Source organism: Arachis hypogaea, chromosome 7 (assembly GCF_003086295.3).
Source record: "Arachis hypogaea cultivar Tifrunner chromosome 7, arahy.Tifrunner.gnm2.J5K5, whole genome shotgun sequence".
NCBI lineage: Eukaryota > Viridiplantae > Streptophyta > Magnoliopsida > Fabales > Fabaceae > Arachis > Arachis hypogaea.
This window is the reverse complement of record NC_092042.1, coordinates 75,916,989-75,943,456: the sequence shown is the minus strand read 5'-3', so window position 1 is coordinate 75,943,456 and position 26,468 is coordinate 75,916,989. Positions and strand designations below refer to the sequence as shown.

The 26,468-nt window shown below is 32.5% G+C and overlaps 1 pseudogene; it reads left to right on the top strand.

Annotated features, from left to right (window-relative positions):
• The first annotated feature begins 9,254 nt into the window (after nt 1-9,254).
• On the top strand, nt 9,255-26,455 carry LOC112703504 (nicotinate N-methyltransferase 1-like; annotated as a pseudogene).
• The last annotated feature ends 13 nt before the right edge of the window (nt 26,456-26,468 follow it).

Sequence of the window (26,468 nt, the reverse complement as noted above, 5' to 3'; positions counted from 1 at the left end):
TGCCAAGAAATTGAGGTTCAATCACTCATGATTGCCAAGAGATCAATGATGTTTCATGATTAAAAAAGAGATGAGATTACACTGATCCAGAGAATTCAATATCTCCTAAACCCAATGATCCTCCCTATTCTCATCTACCCCTTTCTTTTATTTTTCTTGTTTACTTTTATGTTCATCATCCCCTTCAATTTTAAATTTTCAGTCATTTAATTTTTCTTTACTTTAAGCAATTTACTTTTCAAGCAATTTACATTTTCGCCATTTAATTTCAGTCATTTACTTTAAGTCATTTACATTTCCCGCCATTGAAATTCTTGCAATCAAACTTCATTAATGCTTTGTTCAACTAGATTGTCCACTTGACTAAAATTGCTCAATCAATTAATCCCTGTAGGATTCGATCTCACTCTTGTGAGTTTTTACTTGACGATAACTCAGTATACTTGCCGAAGGGAAATTGTAGAGATACAAATTCCATGATCAATGGTCACCTTATTTTGTCCACAGTGAGGACGGTGGTGTTATCCCACTCACAAAAAAACAGAATCGATTACTTGATAAAGAATTGAGATTAAAGAATCAATTATTTTGTTAAATTGATAAAGAGATGGGGGTTAATGAGTTTAATAACCTATGAAATTACTGAAAGACACTGGAAATGACTAAGTATAGCCTGATTGGCCAGATTGACAAAGTCTGGGTGATATCCTACTTGTGTTCTAATTGGTTATTGCGTTGGCACCTACATTGGGCAAGGACGATGATTAATCTCACTTGTTTTGTGGTTGCGGGATGACTTGGGGAAGGTAGCAGAATAGTACTCCCAATGAGAAAGTGACAAGGCACTTTTCCTCTGAGATAAGTGACAGGACACTCTCCTTCTGAGATAAGTAACATGACACTTTCCCTTCGAGACCAGATTGAGATAAGCTAAGAATATGTTTTTGGGATGTCATGGGTTGTTTTGCCTATGTTCTCTCTGATTTCAAGGTGACATGACACTCTCCCTCAAAGACAAGTGATAAGACACTCTCCCACTGAGACGAAATGATACCTCTAGTGAAAAGGTGACAGGAAACTCTCCCTCTGAGATGAGACCATCTTGTTATAGTCTGGAATATGTTTTTCCTCCTGGAGATGCACAATCTAGAGACAATATCCAAGTTACCTACCAGATGTGTTGGGTTCTGGCAGTTTAATCGATACGTGAGCTCATGACTAGAAGCACACATCATTTGTATTTGTGTGTATTGATTAGGTGTGCCTCTTGTATTTAGTTTGCCTTGTTAATTAATTGTATTTATATGCTACTTGACCTAATTGCTTTACCTGTTCTCTCTACTTATGTATTCCTTGTATTGCTTTGTATGTGTTTGAATAATTGAGAGGTCCATTATGCTGGTAATAGTGACGCTGAGGGCTGTTCTTGATGTGATGTTAATAATTGAATGATGAAAATGAGTATCTATTGATATTTGAGCTCCCTGAGTAGATGCAGTGGTTTCCCACTTGCTTCAGATTGAGAAATTGAGAGTACTAATATAACTGACGACTTGTATTGAGACTGTTGAGATTTACTAAGCTTGTTGAGAAAAATGATGTTAATTAGTACTATTGAGATTGAATTTTGTTAATATAAATGGTTAGAGACTGATAAAAACTAGAAGGGTTTAATACTACAATGAACAATAATGATATTGAGAGGATTAATAGCTTAATGTTGGAAAGAATTGAGATTAGAGACAGTTGACAAGGACTGAGACTTAGTAACTTTACCCTGTTTAGACTAGAAAGGACCCTAGGCTTGAACCTTGAATGATTGGAGTATAGGATTGCTTAGTAGGTTCGTCTTGTTTTACATCGTCTCTATCTAGAATTGTTGCCTTATTGAGAACCCGAAAGGATGATGTTCTCACCCGTTTTAGGAATTATTTATTTTCAGATGCAGGACATAAAACACCTTGTTGAGCATGCTAGATTCTCTCTGGAAAGCGAAGATTTTATTTTGGGACTTTTATATTTTGTACTTAGCTATATTTGTTCTCCATTTTTATATATTGTAACTGTGTGTCCTTCTTGGAGGTTAACTTTGGAGAAACAGATTGTATTTTGTATCTTTTCTTGTCTTCGTAGGTCAGGACTAGTATTTGCTATGTATCTCCTTTTGAATTATATATATTTTTGTCGTTTTCGTATATCGTTGGCGTTCGAGTGTGATGCGATTCTTGGTTATATCTTTTCTTTCCAAGCTCCTAGTTAAATTATATTTTTCTTCAATTTATACATATGTACTTTGTTTTTAGAGGTTGTAATACCTCACACCTCTAACATACGACTACAACGTAAGATTTTGTGTGGTAGGATGTTATACTATGGTATCAGAGCAATTCATTCCCATAGAGTTTGAGGGTCATAATGACTATGCTTCTGAGTATACTTTGGATTGTGTGTACATGCTATTTAGTATATCTGCTTGACATATATAACATAAATGTTCATGAGTATACCTTTGAAAATTTGAAGCACTGGGCTTAAGATATTAAAACTGATAACCTTGATATCAATCGTTCAGTGTGGACAAGATCCAAATGGCATCTCGTGAACGTGAGCAAGGTTATCCGACTGATTTTTATGGCTGCTCTTGAGAATATGACTGCTGCTATGCAAGCTACTATTGATAGGTTGGGACAACAAGTTAGAAATAAGAATGGAGGAGAAAATGGATTTGGTAGTGGAGACAACCAAGGAGTTAGAACTCGTATAAATGAGCAAAGTTCAATGAAGTTTAAATAGAGAGATAAAGAGATTCAAAGAGATGTTTGGTTGATGTGGGAGAATGATTAAGTTTTTAATGACAAACGATTAGAGTGGCGCAGCGGAAGTGGGACGATTTTTGGCGGCCTCAGGGCTGTTATAATGTGAAAGAGAAGTTTTGGGATATGAGATTGTTGTGAGGATTGACGAAGCATCGAGGAATAGGAAGTGTGAGTATGTGGTTTATGTTACAACGAATTGACTTAAACTAAGGTGTTTAGATGATGCTTATTAAAGATAGATATTTATGGCGTTGACTGATTGATTATTATGTTGAGTTACCTTAGTAATGGCTATGCCCACGAGAATGGAGGATTTATATAGAATTTTGAGTAATGGATAATTTGAAGTTAGTTTGGGATTAATTTGGTGAGACTGAAATTAGGTGACTCATTAGGCAAAAAGTTAGATGGAGCTAATGGTGAGACAAATGAGTATGGCTTAGGTTTGGATTTGGCATTTTTGTTGGATTTGAAATTGATTAGCATTTGATTGTGATTATGATAAAGGGAATTGATTGGTTGTTTATTATGTCAAAGTTTATGACTTTGTGCCCGAGAATGAAAAATTTGAGTAGGTACCCAAATTGAGGTTGAGGATTGTGACTTTGATTGGGGTCCTTGTTACAATATGATTATTGAGAATGAGAATTTTAATGAGAAGTGATAAATAAAGATTTTATTGTTGTTGAAAACTGAAATGCAAAGTTATGATCATGTGTGAGTGGTTGATGGCAACAGAATTGCGAGAGCCAATACTCCATTGTGTAGGTATGAAGTTGTAAAGTCAAGTCTATTAGGTCACAAGCTAGTGTCAAGAGACTTCGCAGAAGGAAAAGTTCTGTTAGTTGAGGTCGCTTGGAGTCGAGCAAGCCTTGAAGAACATACATGGAAATTGGAGACAGATGTGAGGAAGAATTATCCGTAATTATTCACAAGAAACTAAATTTTGAAGACAAAATTTTTATTAAATTGGGTAGGATGTAAAATTCAGAAAATTAATGAATAATTAATTAATAAATTAAATATGAGTAAAGAAGATTAAGAAATTAGAATTTATAATTTGGAGAATGAAAATATTTAGAATACGAATTAAAGCACTAATCTTAAAGGTTTTGGCCAAAGGTTAGGCCAACAGACTAAAACAATTGAACTGGGCTTCACCGAGCCCAAGCCCATACTATTTAAACTCACAATTCATCCAAATTCAACACTAATTCCTCCATTCAAACTTCAACCTGACATATATTCAGCATTCCAATCCGTACTTTAATAAACAGATCACACACTTTGCAATCCATTACTGATCACAAACCTAACATCAACAAAATTCTTTCACGTGAAACAAGGCTCCACAACTTCATGTGATATCGCATATTTACAAGCTTCGCCTTCTGTATCCACAAGACGTGTACTAAAGAACTAACGCATCACTTGCTATGCTTAAAGGTCGCGCGTGAGACCAAAACAAACCTCGAGTCATTCAAAAAGATACTAAACCTCAGAGAAAGGACAAGCAATAAGGACAAGGTTCACAAATATTTCAACGATTGACTTTGATGCATCAAACAAGTCCAAGTTACATTAAAGAATACATGAGTCGAAAAGTGAATTTTAAACAACACAATGCAGATATCCAAGAAATGTTAACAGACATATGCAATGAAGATCAACGAAAACGCATATGAACAAAAGAATAGGGTTAGGAAAAGATTCAAGTTACGTCACAATAAAGAAATCTCAAATAAAAACTTCAAGAAAATCCATGAAAGAACAGATACGTAACCGAGCAACCTCGAGACACAACTTCTAACATTTCCCAAATCCTGTGACATTCGTTACGTATTACTCATATTTTGTCTATGATAACCCGTTAGTGCTCTCATATATATAAACCATTAGTGTTAAGCTGTCCAAACTTAATACCATAAGGTATGCAATGATAGACTAACGGCATTAATCAATAGACCGTCATATGCATAAAGCTCTTACTCTCGTCATCGGGACAAGACCTACAACATTATAGATACTCAGAGTATACAACTGAAGCATAGTCAGTCCATTCTTCAAGATCTACAGGAAAGACTGCTCTGATACCATAACGTAACACCCTTACTATCAGAATGTTACGCTTTCGGCTGCACCACTCTGATAGTGATATGTATTACGATGACTTCATATACTTAATAATAAAATAGGAGCCTTTGACACGAAACTGTATCGCTGCCTTCCTTGAAAAATAGGAAAAAAAATACTTTTTCTTGAAAACAAACAAGCATATACATATATACAAAACTTCTTACTCAAGGAACTTATAAATTATTATAGACATACATGTCATTATAGTTACGACTCGTATCCGTCTTACAAGAATATAATAATATAGGGGAGGGGAATCTATAACATATGTATACAAACAGAAATAACATCTTTAAGAACTTAGCAAAAACTTCGTGAGCTTCCTCGTCCATCCTGAAAAGAAAAGTTTGTAAGAGGTGAGAACTTCGTCCTCGCAGGTTCTCAGTAGACGGTTTTTAAATTTTGGGTAAAACAAAAAGCTGCAAAATAATGAAACTCACCTTAACCTCCAGCAATGCCTTACCTTTTTCACCTTCCAATTAATATACGAAAAAATAAACCAAAAATAAAAAATGAATAATATAACAAATTAAAGAATAAAAAAATAAGTGATATGGAAGGAGAAGATGAAAAGGCAAATATGATATCTTTGATGGTTACAGATTCAACAGAGAGAAAGTGCATTGGATTTACTTTTTACCACAGAAGCTTTTTAAAATTAAATGCATAAAAATATATCATTTAAAAATTTGACGGTAAACTATTGCGAGTCACCAAAACAACGTTTCAACAAGTGGTTTACCGTCAGATTTTTTTGACAGTAAATCCGACCCTAATGGACACACCAATTTATTTTTATTTTCCTCCAAATATTACCAGCAAATTTAATGTTGGAAACCAAAATTCGCCGGTAATTACTTATCCTTATAAATTCGAGGTTGTTACCGCTGGTAAATCCTACGGTAAATTTGCCGCTACTCTGTGATGCTAAATCCGATGGTACTCAGCATTTTTCTTATAGTGGACATCTGCCTCCAATGTGTCATCAGCTTCATCATCATTTCCATTTGGATCAATAACTTCATAGTTGTTTTCAAACTCGTCGACATTATCACTATTGTCATATTTTCATTCGATGTTTCGATTGATATCAGATTGTTCAAACTCAATGTACAACTCAATAAACGACACTTGTGATTGAGTTTCATAATAGATTGAAAATATATCTTACATGCTCGTCTCATAGGTAACGTACTTCGTTTAAAAAAGAACGAATCCACCAAACATTATACAGGATGTCGATACAAAATACTTGATACCTCTTTGATATATGTGGATCTATCTTTTCACAACTAACACATTTTAGTTCTTCAAATGACAATGTAAATGGAACAATAATATCACACAGATTTTTACATATAAATCTCACTCCTTCAGGTGTTTGTAATAAAATCTGAATATGATAGTATAATTTTAACATAACTCTATCTTCTATTTTTTTAAAAACAATGTTACTCTTTCTTTACTGGTTTATATTAACAAAAGTGAAAAAGAACAAACTAAAAACAAAAAACAACGAAAGAGAAGAAGAAAGTAAGTTGAAGAAGATGAAGTTTGTGTAACTGGCCCACGAGTGACGTATATATATCACAAATCGAACTCTTAGAATTGCATTTTTGAATTTTTACATTTTTTAGTTTACAATCCTGACCCACTGATTTGGGCTTTCTGAATTTTTTTATTTTTTTATCCACAAAATTGACCCACCAATTTTTTTACATTTAAAATAAATAAAAAAGAGCCCAACAAAAATTAGAGGTTCCGATTTGAGCCTCCCTGAATTTGAATTCTCCGTTCCACAAATCGGACCTTAAGCTTTCTTTGCCAAGCCAAATATGTGCCTCTAATTTATAATTTGTAATTTTAAAAAATTCTTCTCCATATTCATAAAATGTACAAAATTATCCCATAATTGAGCATAACACAAATGGATGCTCCATTACTAAAAAAAGAGCCGCATAATAACATCCATAAAATTTGCAATCAAACCTTATTAATTGAAGAACCATAGAAGAATGACAAATTATAAGAAGGATTGAAAAAGTGTTATTTTTGACACTGTTGTAACTTGACTTTCAACAGCCGCACCCTTTGGTAGCCGAATTTGAAGTTGAATTCATCCAAAAAAAATGACGATAAGCTTTCAAAATCAATTTTCACAATAATCAAATCATCAAGCCAGAATATGTTACTAATAACTCCATTAAAAAATTAAATCTCTTTCAAAATCATCAAAGAGCCACTAATTATACCACCTAAAACAAGCTCAAGAAGCAACAACCTCTTTTCCAACTCAACAAAAGAAATAATCTCTTTCTTTGCTCTTTGGAACATCCCCTTACCCTTTAAATTCAACAGTAAAGAGGTTCAAAACTGTTGCAGTTATAATTATAATTATGGAGGCATTGCTGTTATTGATGGCTGTAGTGTCATCCTAGTGGAAATTGGACTTGTATACTCAGAATCGGGGTGGTGTTTCTCCTCCTTCTAATGATAATAAGGATGACGGAGAGAATGAACTATCAAGGATGCAGAATATTAATAAAAAATTCCAGTGGTTAAAATGAGCCAACGAGGTTGGCAAGAAGATGTAGATTTGGCGGTGACGAAGTTGGCAAGGAGAAGGAGCTATTGGCAGCGCAGAATAGCAATCAAGCAATTCAGTGGTCAAGTCGAGACGACTATGTTGGTGAGAAGGAGTAGATCTGGCAGCGACGAGGCTGGTGGCGAAGAGGTTGGCGGTGATGAGGTTGGTCGTGAAGAGGCTGGTAGCGACAATCTAGGAGATATAGGTGACTAAAGATAGTGTCACTTGAACATGAGCTTGCCGCTATGATTGAGTGAGTGAGACTAAGTAGCGCGAGAGTGTGGACTGGAAAGTAAGGAGGATGAAGGAGGTGATTAGGTGAGAGTCTAAGTCAAGTAAGTGTGGAAGAATGAGGGAGATGAGGGTGAGAGATGTTGATTTTGGTTCTTAAAGGGCTTAAGTTGAAAGGGTTGGGATAAAGTAAAAAGGGATAATTTGAAAATAAAAAAAAATTAATGGGATCAACTTAAAATTTAACGAATGGATATTTTTGACAAACAAAATTAATCTTTCATGAGTAAAAAATTAGTTTAATTTTTTTATGATCAATTTTATCGGTGTTCAAATTTGTCATGGTCAAAAATAACTATTTACTCTTTTTTTTTTTATTTTGGTCAGAAATTACATTGTCATTTAAAAAAAAGTAGGTATCAAATTAATATTTTACTCAAAAAAAATAGAGCAATATGGGAAGATCATAGGCAAATCTAAAAGGTTATTGACATAAAATAAATATACCAATGTTTTCGTTTCTTTTATTAGCACATAAATGTACAAATTTCTGTAATTTACAAAGGATAGAATACTATTTTATTCTCTAAAATTTGGGACAAATTTTTATTTAATTTGTAATATTTAAAACGTTATATTTTAATTTCAAAAAAATTTAAATAGATTTAACATTGTTCTATAGTTAAATTTGACACAAATAATTAGTATATTTAAAAAATAATATAATATTTGATTTTAATATATAAGTAAAATTGATCCACCAATAATAATTAATGTAAAAGAGTTTTTTTGTTAATTATTTGAGTCAAATTTAATAATAGAACAATATTCAATCTATTTAAAATATTTTAAATTGAAATAAAATTTTTAAAACATTAAAGACCAAACTATAAATTGACCTAAATATTAAGGACCAAAATAATAATTTACCATACAAAAAATCTTAAATATATGCAAAAAATAAATTATTTATATAAAATATGTTAAAATAAAAAAATGACACTTTTAAAATGACATTTTTTAATTTCTAAAATGTGTACTCACTTGTCACTTCTTTTATAAGAGTTAAATAACATGTATTTTAATACATTTGATTAAAATACTCTTTAATAATCATTATAATAAAATATATCAGTAATAATAATGTAAAAATTGTACTTATTTTTAATATTTTAACTTGTTATAAATATATTTAATTTAAAAAAATTGTATATTTTATGATTAATAATAAAATATTAAAAATTTAGTCTATTTTTTTAAATATAAAATATATATTAAAAATATATAAAATATAAAAATATTATTTATATATTAAAATTTATTTATATATTTATATATAAATATATATTATTTAATTTATTTTAAATATATATTTTATGTTTTAATATATATTTTATATTAATGATTAATTTTAATATATATGTAATATCGTCATGTGAAATAATGTATATATATATATATATATACCCCACTTTGCAGGAAGATTTCAAGTACCCAAAAAGAAAAACAAACGAAAAAAAAGGGAGAGAGAAAGAGCAAGAGTGATGGAGGATGAGTCCAGCGAGAACAGGAAACAAGCGAGGCTCACGATTCTTGAGCTCGCAAACATGATAAGTGTTCCGATGTCGCTGAACGCCGTCGTACGGCTCAACGTCGCCGACGCCATCTGGCAGGGCGGCACCAACAATCCCCTTTCCGCCATCGAGATCCTGAAGCGAGTCCTCCCCGCCGGCAACGGCGACGCCGAGAACCTCCAGCGCGTGCTCCGCATGCTAGCCAGCTACGGCGTCTTCAACGAGCATACGCCTTCCGGCGCCGGTGGAGAAAGGAAGTACTCGCTAACCGATGTAGGCAAAACGCTTGTGACGGATTCGGAAGGGTTATCTTTTGCGCCGTATGTACTGCAGCACCACCAGGTCATTCATAAAATAATGATAAGTAATTATAATTATAAATCCCATTTTTTCCCTTATTATTCTTGTTGTTAGCTACAATTGCCAATAAATTTGAAAATGAAAGGGGAGATATGTTTTATGTGCACTAAAATTAATTATTAAAATTAGTTATTAGTATAAAATATATTTTAAAATATAAATATATATTAAAAATAAATTAAATTATATATATATATTAATTTTAATAATTGATTAATATTTTTTATGAAAGAAATGCATATATATCAAATGAACGAATGAAGTAATTAATTTTTTAACTATTACATAAATATTAAAAAAGTCAGTCAAACAAAGATATATATTTATAAATATCTTCTAATGTTATCTTACTTAATTCTTTTCGAAATTTTTTGGATGTATTAGAGCCAATAATTACTTAAATAATTTAATATAAATAAAAATTTTGTCACCAAAACCAAAGATATATATTTATACAAAAAAGTTTGATTAATTTAATATTAAAAATAAAAATATTATATACACGTAAAAAGTATAATTATTATATATTATTTTATTTATTTTTAATAAATATTTTATATTTTATATTACCAGTGAATTTTTAATTTATAAGATGATTAGTAAAAAATTGTTTTATTCTTTTACAGGATGCGTTGATGAGAGCATGGCCGTTGGTGCACGAGGCAGTGGTCGATCCTTCAAAGGAGCCCTTCGAGAGGGCCAATGGAGAGGCAGCATACAGTTACTACCTCAAACAAGGGGATATGAATGAGCTCATGGTCAAGGCCATGTCTGGGGTCTCAGTGCCCTTCATGAGGGCCATGCTTCAGGCCTACGACGGCTTCCGCGGAGTCGAGAGGCTTGTGGATGTTGGTGGCAGCGGCGGCGACTGCCTCCGGATGATCCTCCAGAAACACCCAATGTCAAGGAAGGCATCAACTTTGACCTGCCTCAAGTGGTGGCCAAAGCATCACAAATTCCAGGTACACATAATAACAATGACTAATAATTTATAGAGTTTAGTGTTTTTTGGTTTTTTCAAAATTAATAATGAGATTCGAAATGAAAAATATTATATCATTTGAATTATAATTAGTTGTTTTTATAAAATTTATTATTACATTTGGTATTTTATCAATTGTTTATATTAGTCAAATATTTTAATCTATTAAAATTAACTTAAACATTCTCATTCAAATGATATTTTGTTACATGAAATAAGAATGTTTAAGTTAATTTACAAAATTTATTGTTACATGAAAGGGTTACGTTTTGTATTGACTTGTGCTATACAAAATTGAATAACATTTTTTACGTATTTATTATTACATGAAAGCTAAGTTGAAAGAAGAGTTACGTTTTTATTTTTTTATTTTTTCAGTTGAAAAGAATCAGTCCTATGGAATGTTTAATTTGTAAAATGACCTTATAGACACCTATGATTTGTGGACTGAGTACAGAAAATTAAATTATGAGAACTTTTTTTATTAAAACATTAGATAGTAAAGTTGCACTTTTTAATTTGAATATGGAAGAAAAAGTGGTGTTAGACTCAGATGTGGAGAATACAGGTGCTTTACAGCCATGTGGTGTCAGTGAATAGAACTCGGACCATGCGATTTGTTAAGCAAAATTTTAAAATCAAACAACTCGCATGGTCCGATTTGTGTACTTTGAATTTTTTCAAATTTTTTAACACAAATTGGACCCTCCGATTTGTGTACTCTGAATTTTTTTTACTTTTTAAACACAAATCGGAGGGTCCGATTTGTGTACTCACACAATTTTAAAAAACACCAAAAATTACCATGTTAAAGTATATAACTCATTTTATTTCCATATCAAAATTTTTTAACCATAAAGTTGTATTGATCTGATATTTAAAGTAGTGACTATCGATGGTGAAGCTGTGAGGCCAAAAGTACGCAAAATATATAATAATAGCAAATTACATTAAAGTTTTGTTAAGAATATCTGTTAGTCTTTTTCGTTTAATAAATACATTTAAACTCAATTTTTAATTTTATAATAAACAATTTTTTCTTTAGAAGTATGATCGTTATTAATCAAATTCATCAAGTTTTTTATATATTATAAGATAAAATTTACAAAACAATATTAAAGTGATAAATTAATTGCAAAGGTTAGAAAAAAATAAAATATTAATATTGAATATTCAATATTATTTTTTATATTTTTTAAAAAATTACATTAATAAATTAACACAAAAGGTATTTTAAAAAATAATTTCTTAAAAGATTATAAAAACTAAGATAAGATAAAGAGGAGATAAAATTATATTGTTTAAAAAAAACTAGAAAAGAGAACGAGAATATAAAATTATATTATTTGAAAATTATTGAACCCACAAGCTCCAAAAAAAAAAGAAATTCTAATTTTGGTACATTAACTAAATCAACTATAAAGAGTTTTGGAGCGATGGTCCCGCTGTAAGCCTGTAACATAAAGCTTCGCCACTGGAGTCACTCACGAGTCACAACTACATGATATGACGTTTTGTGTTGTTCACAGTGGTTGAGATTCTGAATTTGTGTGTATCATAACTAATTAATTATTGTGATTTCTAGGTGTAACCCATGTGGGCGGTGATATGTTCAAATCCATTCCTCAAGGTGATGCGATCTTCATGAAGGTGCGTCGTCCCATTATGCCATTTTTTTCTAATGACATCTTCAGAGTAAATAGTTAAATTGGTTCTTAAATAATAATGCAATCTCCAATTTGATTTTCAATTTTTTTTAATTAAATCTGCCTTTAAAATACTTAGTTTAATCACATTAATCCTTCTGATAATTTTATTGTAAACGGTCTTACCAAAAACTGATTTAACACATTAAATTCTATGTCAACATTAAATCGATATTCTTTTTTAGGGTGAGACTGAGAGGCAGTGAATAAAACAATGTTGTTGTAGTCTCCGTTGTTCTCACAATATTTTCTTTTTCACTTTTATTTCGACATCGCATAAGAGAAGAAGAAAAAACTTTCATCATCATTGCAAAACCAATTATTAACTTTGAGGTACCAAAAATGTGTAGTTGACAAAACAAAACTCTAATCCTAAAAATAGTTTTCAATTTCAGCAAAAACCACAAAAGAGAAACCAATTTTATCAATAATGGCACAATCCTAATAAGAATTTTAGTAATAGAAAAAAAAACCCTTACCTTTAAAAGAGCCAATTTTTATAAATAAAATGCGAAAATCATAACTAAACACCAAACAAAAATTAAGCATAAACAATGAATAAAAATTTTGATAAAAAGTAGACTCCTTTTTTAATAATAATAATAATAAAACGGAGCCCTTGATGAACTTTTATGTCCTGAGTTATAATCAATCAACAAAAAACAAAACCCTGAGCTAAAAACGGTTTTTTTTTTGTTGCTGTTGGTGAATGGGACTTGCAAATGTTTAACTACTCCAAATTTTAACTATTCCATGATCCGAAGAAAGCCAATAAGAAGAAGAAGAATAAGTATTATGCATCATTATGAAGCTACAAGTATTAGGCATCATCATGAAGCTGCCAAATATTTCTCCACACTTGATTTTCTTCTTCATGCACTGCTGATGATGCTTGTTATGGTTTTCTTCATGTTAAGATTCGACTTTTTTGAGAGTGCAGTCACCAAAATCATTTGAGATTCTGTTAAAGAAGTCACCGAAAAAGCTTCCACAACCAACAGATCTGGATCTTGAAATTGTTTGCTCAAACGAAGAAGAAACAGAAAGGTAATCGTCGCTAGTTTCTTGCAAACTGCCGCCAACGGTTGTTGTGGTTGCTGTTGTAGAAGAAGAATGAACTGTCGCCATGCACTTTTTTCTGATGGCAATAGGCTTGGTGATAATCAACCCCGAACCTGAGGATGTGCTTGCAGAGATCTTTGAAGTGCCGCCATTGTTGTTGACATCAAGCTTCTTAGAAGAAGAAGAGAGGTAGAGGAAAGACTGTAGGAGCTTTCAAGGACCAATTTGACTAAGTAAAGACTGTAGGAGCTTGAAGAGGTAGAAGATTAAGCATTTAGCACGTCAAAACAATGAGACTGGAAACATCAACATAGTTACAGGGATGAAACATAATGCGAAGGTTAGGGAGGATGTGGAGGAAGCTCAGATTGAGAAAGAAGGGTCAGTTGAGAGAAATGCTGATTGGGGTGAGGGTGCCAACCCACCAAAGACACTCATGGGGCTAAGAAGTTGGTAATGGAAAACTGTCAGAGTTTGAAAATTTTTCTGACAGTTCACAATATTAGAGGGATTCAGAATTCTCATTCCCCTGAGGTGGTGTTCTTATGTGAGACAAATAATCAACCCTCATTAGTGAAAACACAGTTAAAAAATGTGGGTCTCACAGAGGTATTTCGTATTAATCTTAACGGCGCAGCAGGAGGCTTGGCTCTTGCATGGAGGGAATGAGTGAAGGTGAAGGTGAATAGCAGTGTAGAATTTTATATATCGTTCTCAATTGAAGATCAAGAGAGAAGAATCACATGAGAGATGTTAGGAGTTCACCTCCACAGTACTGACTAGTTGAGAGATAATCAATATGAGGCCTTGCTGGAGATTATTACGCAACTCGGAGACAGATATGTTGTCATTAGTGATTTTAATGCCATATTATCATCAGATGAAAAGGAGGGAGGAAAGGAGAAATTATTTCAATCCATTCAGAAGTTTCAAAACTTTTTGAACCATGGATATTTAGTGGATATGGGATATCTGGGGGAGAAATTTACATGGTGGAATCAGAGTTGTCATGAGAGAGTAGTTATAGAGGGACTAGATAGAGCTTTTATATCTCTAAAACTGAGGAAGGAATATCCGTTGACTACACTCACACAGTTGGATGATATTGGTTCAAACCATTGTTCTTTGCTATTAAACTCAAATTCAGAAACCATCAAGAGTAAAAAGAGGTTCAAATTTCAAGAGAGATAGTGTGGAAAAGAGATGATTGATACAATAGTTAAGAAGGTGTGGCAAACAAACGTCTCTGGCTCTCTAATGTACCAATTATTTCAGAAACTAAAGCGATGCAGATCTAAAATAGTTAAATGGCAAGTTTCGAGGGGTAGGAAATTCAAGAAAAGAAAAGGAAAAGATTGCGACTAAAATCTCGGCCTTGAAGGAATATCCCAGCTCTGTTAAGAAAATAGAGATCTTACAGCTAGAGAAAAAGTTGAGTAATGCATGTATTATGGAAGAAAGGTTTTAGAAGGAGAAATCAAGAACCGATTGACTCAAATTGGGAGATCAAAACACAAAATTTTTTCACTCCAAGAGTCAAGTTAGAAACAAGAGAAACAAAATATGGAGGTTAGAGGATGAGACTGGAGAGTGGTGTACTACTCCAGAAATAATTGGGGCAAGAGCGCAAAGATAATTCGAAGAGTTGGTTGCAACAGAAAATCCTCAAGATCCTTCCCATGTGCTGGCTGGTTTGAGAAAGAAGATCTCCTCGGAGACTAATCGGCACCTTACTAAACCGATCAGTGAAGAGGAATCTAAGGAGGTAGCTTTTTCTATTAACCCAAGAGCTGCCTCGAGAGATGATGGATTTACGGCAAATTTTTTTCAATTCTATTGGAGGATCATTGGAGGGGATGTATGCAAGGCAGTTAAGAGCTTCTTTGATGGAGGAAGAATACTAAAGAGTTTCAACGATACACAAATCTGTCTAACTCCAAAAACTCCAAATATAGAAAATATGGAGCATATTCGACCCATCAACTTAAGCACCGTATTCTATAAGATTATTTCCAAGGTATTTATCCATCGCTTGCAGCTTCTTACGAATAGAATAATTAATGACAACCAGAGTGCATTTATTAGAAGGAGACTTATTAGTGATAATATTCTTGTGGCTCATGAATGCATGTATTTTTTAAAAAATAAATTATTTGGGAGCACTGATTTAGCAGTAAAAGTGGATATGAGCAAAGCCTATGATCGGATGGAATAAAATTGTGTGATTTGTAATGAAAATGCTTAGTTTTTGTCAGAGATGGATATAATAGATGAAAGAATGTGTCACTACTATTTCTTATTTTGTTATTGTAGAAAATTCTCCTATTGATTTCTTTAAACCAAGTAGAGGTTCCGGCAAGGAGATCTCCTCTTACCCTACCTTTTTCTATTATGTGCAGAAGGTATATCCTTTCTAGTCCACAAAGGAGAAAAAGATAACCTATTTTAGGGGTTTCGGTTGAATAGTAGATGTCCAACCATCAACCACCTTTTATTCATTGATAACTCTTTATTATTCTGTAAATCAACACCACATGATTGTGCTAATTTGATTAATGTTATTCAGCAGTATAGCACCCTAAGTGGTCAGATTATCAATTTCAGTAAGTCTGTAGTATTTTTCAATAAAAATACCCATCATCCTATTAAGAAAGAAATAGCTACTTTTCTCAGAGTCCCTAATATTAGTGCGCATGACAAATATTTGGGTCTTCTATCTATTGTTAACGTATTTAAAAGTCAAACATTTGCTTATGTAAAAGATAAAGTTTCAAATAAGCTACAAGGTTGGAAGCATCATCTATTGTCAGCAAGCGAAAGAGAAATCTATAAAGCTGTGGGGTGTGCTATACCTATCTATACTTTAAGTTGTTTCAAACTGTCCGAAACTCTACTAGATGATATTCACAAAATGATGATGCAATTTTGGTGGGGTCAAAAACAGAATGAAAAGAAACTTCAGTCGATTAGCTAGGATACAATTAGCAGAACTAAAGAGGAAGGAGGTATGGGGTTTAAAGATCTCAAAACGTTTAATGTGGCGATGTTAGCAAAGCAAGGGTGGAGACTAATGACTAAACCAAATTCTCTGTTTTATAAAGTCTTCAAAAGCAAATATTTTAGATTTTTTTAGAAGCAAAACTAGGTCTGAGACCATCTTAGACCTGGCAGAGCTTACTGAAAGGTAGAAAAGTCTTGGAACAAGATACCAAATGAAAAGTTACAACACAAGGTATAGTTAAATTCAAAGAAGACCCATGGTTTGGTAACTTACCTCCATTCCGATTATAGGAAGACTGCAGTGACGAAAATCGGATCTGGCTAAGACAACTGTTTAATGAGACAGAGAATCGGAATACATAGCTCATTCACAGTGTGTTCAGACCCAACATAGCACAACAAATCTGTCAAATGGACATTGAAAAAGGTGAATATTCAGTCATTTGGATAAAGCATGATTCAGATCAGTACAATGCTAGAACAGGATATGAAGTAGCTTACAATTTTTTTCATAAGCCAATTGAAGCTCTTCACGCCAGATTCAAAAGAAGACAACTATGGAGGAGCATCTGGGAGGTACTATGTCAACCAAGAATCAAGGCCTTTCTATGAAAATTTGCTCATGAAAGACTAGCAGTAAAGACAAATCTTTATGAGAGGATAGTTCAGATCCCCAATTTGTGTCCATGATGTTATTTATTGTCGAAAACACACTTCCATGCATTGATCTTCTGTCCAGAAGTTGGGCAAGTTTGGAATCAATCACCAGTAACTAGTGTGATACCTAGAGATCCGAATATGGAACCATGGGAGAGGTAGTGTCAGTTGATGAAAGAGGTGAGAAGAAGAGATTTAAAAGAAAAAATCAGTCAAGTGAACTACTTTCTATGGTAAATCTGGTTGTCCAAGAACTCTCATCTTTGAGAATTGCAGAGTTGAAGCTGAAAAAATTCTGTCCCAAGCTCTGAAAATTGTGGACGAATATGGACGACTTGGGAGACATAGCTACCTAAACTGAAGAGGGAAGAATAGTTTTACCTATTGTTCTGAATCTGTGATGCGTTAGCTTGGTTTTGTTTTTTTTCTGAAATTTTCCCAAATTTATGATTATTGCATATGTTTATCCCTCATTTTGTGAGTATTGTAATTGAACCATTTAATTAAAATAAAGGTATTAACTTTGATTTAAAAAAGAGATCAATTTTACTCCATATCTTTACTTATATATATTGATTGGAACAAATTATTTTAATATGTAGATATGATATATTTGTAATTAAAGTAAAGTTATAAATAGTTACAAAAAAAAGTAAAGTTATAAATAAATTTTTAAAAATTTATATTTTGAATAGATTAATCTAAAAAATATTAATAAATTTTTTTAAAATAATATATATAGATATATTATCTTTAAATTAATCTTTATAATTAAAAGGGTTAAGTACGATTTTGGTCTCTAACGTAGAGGCTGAAAATTTATTTTGTCCCTAGCCTTTTTTCGTTACAAAATGGTCCTGAAAATTTCAGTTTGTTTTAAAATCGTTCTTTTTACTAAATTTTTTATTTTTATTACTAAATTACCTCTAATAATAAATAAATAAATAAATAAATAAATAAATAAATAAATAAATAAATAAGCGTAAAGGGGAAATGGGGGGGGGGGAGGGAGAACGCGAAGGGAGAAGGGGGTTTCGGGAAGAAAAGGGGGAAGGGAAGGGGAAGGGTTCTCACCGCCGCTGCCGCTACTCTTCGCCGCCGTCATCGCTGTTCCTCGTCGTTTGGTCCTTGTCGTCTCTGCTCGATCTCACCACCAGATCTAGCCGCTGCTCCTTTTCCTGGCTCGACATCGACGCCAGCAAATCAGTGAGGGTGGACGTCGCGTGCCGCTCGCCGTTTCTGCTCTTCTTCCTCGCTCGGTCGTGCGGTCGTCGCTGCTCCTCGCTGTTTCTGGTTTCTTCTAGTTTCTTCTAGTTCTGCTGCTTCTGTTTCTGATTATCAATTCTTCTGATTTCTGTTCTTTTGTTGTTGTTTTGGGTTCTTGTTTTTCTGAGTTCTGGATTCTGAGATTTTATGATGATGATGATTTTCTGAGTTCTGGGTTCTTGTTGTTCTTTTGTTGTTGTCGTTCTTCTGCTTCTAGCTGCTTTTGTTGTTGTTGTTCTTTTGATTCCATTGTTGTTCTTTGCTTCTGGCTGTTGTTGTTTCATTGGTGTTGCTTTTGTTCTGCTTCTGTTCTGCTTCTGCTTCTGCTTCTCTTCTGCTTCAGTTCTTGTTCAACTTTTGTTTTTTGTTGATTTTGTGGAAGAAGGGAAATGGTATTTTCGTCCGAAAAACGATTTTAAAACAAACTGAAACCTTCGGGACCATTTTGTAGCGAAAAAAGGTCGAAGATAAAATAAATTTTCGACCTCTATATTAGGGACCAAAATTATACTTAACCCTAATTAAAATAAAAAATTTAAATTTAAATTAATTTATTCATATTTAATATCTTAAACAAGTTTATTAATATATTTTTTTAAAAAGTAATATATCAAAAATATAAATTATCAAAAATTTATTTATCATTTTTTTACAAATTATTTCTCGGGACATGCTTTAATAGAATCTTCGATTTTTATTGTATCTTAGGCATTGACGAACATGAAGGAGAAGGAATATAATTTTTTATTGAAAGATATTTTTGCTTGCTTTGTTATCTCTATTTTTAACAAATCAAGGAAAAAAATGTAATAAAATAAAAAATTTTAAAAATTAATATTTTTATTAAAATTTAGTCAACATTTAATTAATAAAAAAATAATTTTATATTATTAAATATAATTTTATATTATTAAAAATATTAATAATAATTAATTAATAATTACAAATCACAAAAACTACAACTCTAAACCCCAACACTGCTAAAAAATAAAATAGATAATCTTATACAGAGCTAACATATACAGAGCTACAGCTTGTTATGGGGTAATTTGTCTTGTTTTGATGGACGGATATCCCGTGAATGCAAACCAATTTCCGAGTCATATTCCAGGTTTTTTGCTTTTCAAACAAGTTGGATGTGAAGTCGTTAGAAACACCACGTAATCACACTCCAAAAATGAGTTATATTTTAAATGATATAATTTTTTTTATATTCATCTAAAATATTATGAGTTTAAATTTTTTTATCTTTGATTAAAAAAAAAAATTACATTCCAAAATAAACAAATTATAACTTTTTGTATTCATCATACAATTCAGTATTTCCGTTGCCTTTGGTTGAGTACATTAGGTTTTTTTTTTTTTTTTTTTATTCAATGAAAGGGTAGAATTTCATAGAATGGATTTTGAAAATAAGTAAACACTTAGAATGTTCTTTGTTATTTTTTATTTCGATAAACTAGTTTTCAATTAAAATTAAAGAAGTTGACAAATTAATTTCTAATCTCTTAAAATATTTGACAAGTTATTAATTCTTAAAAAAAGAAAAAAAATCTCTTCTCTTTTAAAATTTTAGACACTTTAATATCTTTATCAAAACTATTTTTTATTGAATTAGGAATTAATTTTTCATATATTAAAAAATACTAAAAATCATTATGTCTTTTTTTATTTTATTATAAATTAATGTCTGATATTTTAAACAATGTAAAACTTAGTGCAAAACACTTTAATAAACCAAAAGGTTGTCAATATTACATGGATCTTCTAAATTATAAAAGGTTATGTTAAAGTCCCAACTTCTATTACTATATAAATTAAATCGATTAAATTCAATTTAATAAAAAACGTAATGAATCGAATTCATTGAATTTGAATTAGGTGCAAATTGTGATTGAATAGAAATCAAAGCTAATGGCTTCGAATTAAGTTAGCCCTGCTAAATCAAAGCAAATGGATTCAATTTATACTTGTATGTAAATTGAATCCATTGGAAGTCGATTTATACATGTACGTAGCTTATGGTAAATCGAAACCAATAGCTTCGATTTACTATTTTTGGTACTATATGATTAATTCGAAGGAATTTAATTCAATTTACAGAGCACTAATATATATATATAAAAACGAGCTCAACGCGAAATTTTTACAAGAGTGAGATTCACAATGGCTAGTGGTGAGAGTTTTTTAGCCTTGTGCACTATAGTGGGTCCATTAAGAAAAAAATGCGATAAAAAATTAAGTTTACTGATAAGGACCTGTTGAGTGTTTTTCTCAAACCTTCGATGAGTTTTATTGAATTTAAGAATACTATACTCCAGAGACTAGGACTGCATGGCGTGAAACGGGTAGAGAAGTTATTCTATAGAATTCCGATTTCTGTGTTACGCGATGATGTGAAGTATGATTCATTCATTATTAGCAGTGATGAAGATTTGCAGGTGCTATTCCATTGTCGTCGTCAGTTTCCTAAGGTGAGGACTCCGGAGCTGTTGGCGAAACTTGTGGATGTGGTATCTAGTTCCGGAGACTCGAATAGGAATCCTTACTCTGCAGAACATCCAACCTACACTAGTTCCATGCATGTTGGTTCCTCGTCAGTTGTGCCAGTGATTGCACCTGAGGCAGATTTAGTTGCTTCTCCTTCCTTTGTAGTTAATCTGAACCACAGTGATGATCCAAGAGTTGGTGAGGCTGGATTGTTTGGGGAGGTTGCAATCATGACGACTGATTCTCTTGCGATGGTCCCGGTTTTTATAGTGGTTGGAGTACCCGATGGGGTTGAGGATGCAGTGCATGATGATGATGATGATGTGGAGCCCGCCACGATAGCTGATGATAGTGACGATGAGACACCATGGACGACTCCGCCTGAGGATGGGGGAGCATCTAGTTCAGGTACTAATCAGTACTCCCCGCACTTCTCTGCTCTGGACTTGGATGCCATAGCATCTCAGGGGATCCGAATGTACCTGTTGGCTTCGGGGCAAGAGACACACAGAATGCAGGAGTTGTATATGAATTTCAGGTTAGTCAGCAATTTCAGGATAAAGAGGAAGTTGTGTTAAGCGTGAAGACCTATAGCATTCGCCGTGGGGTTAAGTACAAGGTATTGGAATCCAATCATCACAAGTACTATGGCAAGTGCAAGGAGTTCGGCAGCGGGTGTGCATGGCTCATTGGGTTAGCCTCCGCCAGCGCAAAGGCATTTGGGAGGTAAAACGGTACAATGGTCCTCACATTTGTCTAGCCACATCGATATCTAGTAATCACAGGAAGCTTGATTATCATGTCATATCGGCCTTCATACTGCCTATGATTAGAGCTGATGCTGCCGTCTCAATTAAGGTACTGCAGAATGCCACGGAGGCACACTTCGGGTTCAGACCGACGTACAGGAGGGTTTAGATGGTTAAACAGAAGATTGTGGCTCAGGTTTACGGAGATTGAAAAGAGTCATATAATGACTTGCCACTATGGGTATTGGGTGTGCAGATCACGATGCCAGAGTCATACAAAAGGCTATATGGCATCCACAGGAACTGCGCATACAAGTACTTATCGTTAGTCATGATAAATAGTAAAAGATCAAATACGACATTTACATGGCTATGAAAAATCCAAACCATAAATACTCACATCCCTAGACTGGAGTAAATCCATCCTAAGCTTCTAATTCGCGACACGAGGCCCTTTATCGTTCAACGCCGGCTGATAACCTGACCATCTGAAAACCACAATATTTAATTAACAATAAAGTGAACTGCTAAATTATGGAAAAGAGTATGCATAACTAAAGGGAGAGTACCTCGACGCCAACAGCCAATGGAAGACATCAAATCCATCCGGCCAGAATTCAGGAAACCTTCAGAAGATCCAAGACTAGAGGAGCTGCAGTGTACCGGCCAACTTGACGACATTTCTGTTCACCAAACAACGCATGCACCTGTATAGCCATGATAGTGCAGCAGACCCCCAGCTGTACTGACCCATGTCCTCTAGCCTGGCGACGTAGGGTAGCCAACGGACGTGGAGGCAGGTACCTGACTTATCCCCAAACAGCTGCGTCGATAAGAGCATCATGATATAGACACGGGCATACCTGCTAACCGTCCCATTGTCTGCCCCTTGCGGAAGCTCACTAAACGTCTCTTGAAACCATGTGCACTTCATTGTGAACTTGTCGATGCAGTTCGCAGGAGGCAATACACCTAGCAACTCCTCAAACCACACCCACGCTAGACAACCACCCTCGATATGTCGCACAAAGTCTGTCAGGCATCCGTTGATATACTGACCGTCGATCGGGAGCCCTAGCTGGTACGCTACATCCTGGAGGATGATCATGCACTCCCTAAACGACATGTGGAAAGTATGCATCTCTGGCCGCCATCTCTCTACGAATGCGCTTACTAATGGCTCGTCCCATCAAAACCAACTCTTGTTCAGTCTTGCAAGATGATACAAATCGGTCATCTGCAAATACATTCGTCGAACAACATACCATATTGCTGTCTCATACTGGTGATGCATCAATGGGGCTGGATAACGATAGAAAATTCCTTATCACAATCGTCACAAAAAAGTGTTCAATGCATAAAATTCTAAAAACAATAGACATTACATATGCTAACTTTAAAAACATGTTTACAATAACGCCCTACCAATTCTTCATGGGTGACAACACAAATCACTACATAATTCATGACCCAAGTCTTCAAAAACCAAAAAAAAAAAAAAACAAAAATTTTTTTACCAATGTATATAGTCCTTCACGGATACATAAAAAATACAAAATGCTAACACAACAATTGCAAGTGCATCACAAGTCCAAAAAAAAAAAATTATATTTATTGTTTTAGAAAACTCAAAAGATTTATAGTTAATCCTAATCATAAACCGTGTTTCATTGAATATAGGACTAACAACTTAAAAAATTTAACATATTCTACAATCTTAAATAACCTTCTTAGGTACTATTTCAAGTTATCAAAATCTAACTAGCTAATAACTCACTACTTCTAATATGCACTTAATTCAAACATCTATTTTTTATTTTTTATTTTTTGAATAATCCCTAATTAACGACTCTAAGCAACAACCACATGAACTATGTGAACGTTACAAAAATGACTAATTTATTTTCAAAATTTTTTTTTCACTAACCTCAAGGTAGACAGCGCCAGCAATATGCGCGACTCCATATAGCCGATATAGACGATTCGGATTGTCCTCCATGTGTACAGATTCGGTGATTCCCGGTTAGCTTTCAAAGATTTTTGGATCTGGGTGGTGGGATTAGGTGTAGGGTTTGTGTGTTTTCTAGTTGGAATGAAATAAATTCGATTTGTATATATAGCCATATTCAATGCAATTTGAAGCCAATAGATTCCAATTAGTGGAGATGGTAACAACATGTAAATCGAATTAATGGATATCGATTTATAAAACCATCAAATCGAAATCATTGGCTTTGATTTACCATAAACTTTTTCATGTGACTAAATCGAATTGCATGAATTCAATTTACTATGCACCTAATTTGAATCCAATGAATTTGATTTACTACGTTTTTCATTAAATTGAATTTAATAAATTTGATTTATATAGAAATAGAAATTGAGACTTTGACGTAGCCTTTTATAATTTAGGAGAACTAGATAATATTGGCAAGCTTTTGATTTAATGAGGTGATTTATCCTAAAATTTATTTGTCAATTTTATTTAAAAAGATTTGTCCCCGAGTAAATTAAAAATACAAGTAACCTAAAATTGTTGACATCACTTCATCAAAATAGAAAAGATCAATTCTATAGTCTCTATGAATTTTTATCTAAATTTTGCCTAATTTATTTTTTTATAATAAATTTTAATTTTTTAAAAATTATTTATTTTTATATCTTTTAAATTAAATAATAACTTTTAACCTTTTTTAATAAATAGATATCACCTTTTAGGCACCATAGCATTCACTAATAAAAACTTTTCTCATGGATGAGTAGACATTTCACTTTCATTTGGTGCAATCTCAAAATAAATTGACCTCAGCAGAATCACCTTTCTGGTTTTTCCTTCCATGGAATATATATATGGACCTTTCTGACTTTTTCTTCGCTACGAACCAAATTACATCAGTGAATCATGCAAAGTTACAAACATATCTCTTATTTGAGAAATTGTTACATACATCATATAATAAAACGTAGACTTCAATTTGAAATATTATCTTCCAATTGTGCTGCGTGTAAAAGAAATTAATTATCAAATCATAGAATATATGTTAAAATATAAAATATATTTTTAAAATAAATTAAATAGCACATATATATATATGTACACATAAATATATAATAACTAATTTAGTATCTAATTTTTTGTATGTATATAGTATTTTTTTATTTTACTATTAGTTAAAATACACTATATTTACTGTATGTTTGGAAACTGTTAATGGTATATAATTGAATTGAATTTTAGTGTTTAAAATAAATTAATAAAACTATATAATTAAATTGAATTCCAGCGGTTGAAATGTTTATAGAATGAATAAAAATTTTATAATAGACAACTTTATTTTTTATTAATATAATATTAAATTTAAATAATAAAAATATTTATTTATTAAATTATATGAAATAACTAAAAAATTGTGTTTTTTAAATAATTTTTTTACTTAAAATTTGTTCATCTCTTTTAAAAAAATAAAAATTAAATTAATCTAAAAATATTAAATTTTAAACATTATTATTAATTAAAAAATATAATAGTTCTTCATGGTTGATTTCAATGACAAATCAATAACAAAAAATACACATGAACTATCAAGAATTAACTTGTTGAGTGATCTAATGACATAGCAAATTAAAAAAAAAAGCTAATTATTAATGGTAAATTACAGTAACTCATTCATATTATTAAAATAGAATAAAATTGTGTCATTTTTTGTTAGTGTCATGATTGATACAACTTCATTTTAAAATATTCAGATGTATTGGCAAATATTTGGTGTTATTAATCTAAGTTAGATGCATAAAATCTATACGTGTGGATATTGTTTTTAGATATATATAATAGGTCTTTCAAATGCAAAGGTATATATATTATATTAAGTGAGTTAAAGAAAAAAGAAGAGAAGAGAATGAAGGTGGTGAAAGAAGAAAAAATGTGTGTTAAAATGTGGGAGGTATCGAGAGAAAATGAGTAAAAAAAATAAAAAAAAACTAATTAAATCATAAAAACATTTTAAATATTTTAAGTTTTAAATAAAATCTCAATAAAATAATATTTCAAATCAAACATATTTAGATTGGAATCGATTTTGAGGAAAACAATAAAATTGAATTGAATCTAAACTAATTTAAATATTTTAAACATTGAAAGTAAATTTACTAAGGGATTTCCAAACCGCCTGTTAGAGAAATATAGACAATATTTTTAAAATCGTCAAATATATATATGGACAATTTACCAAAGTAGCTAGCAATGAATGATTAAATATTTGCATCATTTTTTTTATACACTAATAGCGAATACAAATATTGATCATATCTCTATTATATTTATGCATCAAAATTTGTTTTGTTTTGCAATGTGCAGTGGGTGCTTACAACATGGACAGACGATGAGATCAAGAAGATAATGCAAAACTGCTACAACTCACTCCCAGAAGGAGGGAAGCTTATTGCCTGCGAGCCGGTGCTGCCGGAGAACTCCGATGACAGCCACCGGACAAGGGCATTGCTTGAAGGCGACATATTTGTCATGACGATATACAGAGCCAAAGGGAAGCACAGGACTGAAGAACAGTTCAGGCAGCTTGCAGTTTCTGTAGGCTTCCCCAGTTTCAGGGCATTCCATGTTGACCACTTCTACACCGTGCTTGAGTTTAAGAAATGAAAAAGCTTAATTGTTTCGCAGTGGTTTTTATGGGGAGCTTGTTAGTGATGATCATTCTACCATGGAATTCGGATACTATTTATTTTGGTAAAATTGACCTATATACAGTAAGCCATGTCCGTATGAAATATTTTTCAAACCACTTGATACATATGGTGAAAAATTTGGTTATAGAAAACAAATGCGTGAAATCTT